The 2,677-nt window shown below is 33.6% G+C and overlaps 1 pseudogene; it reads right to left on the minus strand.

Annotated features, from left to right (window-relative positions):
• Window positions 1-2,677, minus strand: part of LOC107714070 (solute carrier family 12 member 7-like) — an 18,563-nt pseudogene that overhangs the window by 2,499 nt on the left and 13,387 nt on the right.

A 2,677-nucleotide genomic window follows, 5' to 3' on the forward strand; every position in this document is an offset into this window, starting at 1 on the left:
TATATATATACAGTATATACACACACACACATATATACATATATATTATAAATTATATATGCTTAAATGTACTTTGCAACTGTGCTTAATTTAATTTACTTAATAATATATAAAAAATAATATATAGTTAGACATATTTGAATATTTATTATTTTTATATTTATCTTTTAATATTTAAAAAATAACTTCTAAATACAAAATTTAATTTCTTATTTTTTCTTTTTATTTTAGAGTGAAATATTTGGACATTTCTTGATAGTTTTGGCGAGATTCAGCCATGTAGCATTAATGAAGACACTAAAAGCAAATACGGTCACTGCATATTCCTTCAGCACAATGCTGTTATACACAGAAAGAATGTCATGAAGCATCACCTCTCGCTCGCGCTCCGTCCTCGACAGCTGCATCTGCTTCAGCATCTGTGAGCGCTGCTCCATCACCAGCGTCTTCTCGTAGGTGAACGCTGAGATGTCACTGTCATGCTGGAGTCACAGAAACACAGACAAACCCTCTCAGTTACACCAGAGGACACGCTTGAACACGCATGAGCAACCTCAACATAAAGATGAAAGATGATCAACAACACACAGAAAATCAAAAAGGCTTTCAGTGAAAATAAAAGCTGTGTTAAAGAAAATAAATGATTACTATTGCATAATAAAATAACAGCATGTTTATATTGCAAAATAAAAATTTTAATATTAAATACATGTAAAAAAGGTATATTAAAAATATATTTATATGAACAAATGTAAGTATTACATTAGTATGCTACATAAATAAAAAATAATAATATTAATTCAATATATAGCAAAAATAAATCATTATAATAATAGTACAATTTAATAGCAGAAAATTAAAACATTATTATTAAATAATTTTAAATAAATCAATACTACTACCACTACCACTACTACTACTACTACTAATATAATAATATTATTTAGCGATAATAAACAATTAAAATAATCACAATATAGTGCAATAACATTTTCAAGTTCTATAATTTTAAACATATTATTAATATAATTATATAATTAATTTAATATAATATAATATAATATAATATAATATAATATAATATAATATAATATAATGCAATGCAATGCAATGCAATGTAATGTAATGCAATATAATATATTTTGCAGTCCTGCTGCACAACAAAACAAACTTTACATCCTGATGCCAAGAAAAATCCATCTGCAGCAGCATCTGCTCACCATTTCCACGACCTCCACCTCAGCATTCAGACGGAGGTGGTAGAGGAACATCTGCAGGTCTTTCTTCATCTGGATGCTGTTGTCATCCAACTGAGCCACGGTGAAAATGCGCATCTTGCACTTCCTCCAGACCTGAGAGACACGGAAGAACATTAAAACACACGTTTAATCCGGAAGTACTGTAACAGTTGACTGAGAGCCGTACCTTGTGCTGCTGCAGTAAGAACGGCAGGAGCATCAACAAGCCGCCGTCATGAACGATCCACCACACGTCGGTGTTTTCTTATTTTTAAGAGTGCATAAAAGTTAAATTGGGCCAAAGTGTTTCTTCTCAGAATCGATAGATAGATGTACACTATAATAAATTCATTAAAAAAAGTGATTTTTCAATTAGAGAACCCGAGACGCTCCTGGTGAGGGAAACTGTCCACGTTCTTGGCCACCAGCAGGGCCTGATGGGCGGCAGTGGTTTCTTGGACGGTTTCTGTGGAAGAACAGATCACACAGGTCCATCTTTACGTCTGTCAGGGTTTCTTTCTCTTCAAATGAGGCACAGCAGCAGGATATGAATCAGACTCAAACCTATGAAGTTCCTCCAGGACTGCGGGTCGTTGGACTGTCTCCAGTTGGCGGGCCAAGCCATCAGAACAGAGTTGTGCTTCATTCCTCCGAGTCCCGCTGACTGGATGAGGTGAGAGAAGCCGTCGCGCAGGTTTGACGACACCACAACATGACAGAAACCCTTCGTCTTCTCTGCCGTTTTGTCCTCTAGGATTTGTCCACTTTTGTGAAAATACTTTCACAAAAAACAATCACTGTTTAAAAGGGTAGATAATAAAATAAAAACATATATTAGAATTATATAAATTAGCAGTGTAAAGAAAATAATGCAATTTTTAGAGCATCTGAGCTTCATAACATGGAGTTTGGAGGATCAGTTCTCTCTGTGGCCACTAGGTGTCAGTAAGACTGGATCCTGCTGTGAAACCTGTTTACAGAAACTGCCTTGACATTTTGTAATTGACTGTTAGTACTGTGTATGTTGCAAATCAAGCCATAATCACTTTACATAAGAGTGATTCTTCCATTAGTATCGTCCCCCAGGTTTAGCAAAAAACAAGCTGTGATTCTAGCTATAAAGGGAACATTATAATAATGTTAAAATCTTCTCAGTTCGTTCTTAATTATTTTTAAGAGTGCTAAAAAGTTAAAATGGCCAGAATTTCTCGACTCAGATATTCTATAGATATGTAGATATGTATAATAAATGTATGAAAAGAGCAGTGATTCTAGATTTTAAAGGGGAGATAAGTAAAGGGAACTAATAATGTTAAAATCTTCTCAGTTCGTTCTTAATTATTTTTAAGAGTGCTAAAAAGTTAAAATGGCCAGAATTTCTCGACTCAGATATTCTATAGATATGTAGATATGTATAATAAATGTATGAAAAGAAAGAG

Source organism: Sinocyclocheilus rhinocerous, unplaced genomic scaffold (assembly GCF_001515625.1).
Source record: "Sinocyclocheilus rhinocerous isolate Xijiao unplaced genomic scaffold, SAMN03320098_v1.1 scaffold3631, whole genome shotgun sequence".
NCBI lineage: Eukaryota > Metazoa > Chordata > Actinopteri > Cypriniformes > Cyprinidae > Sinocyclocheilus > Sinocyclocheilus rhinocerous.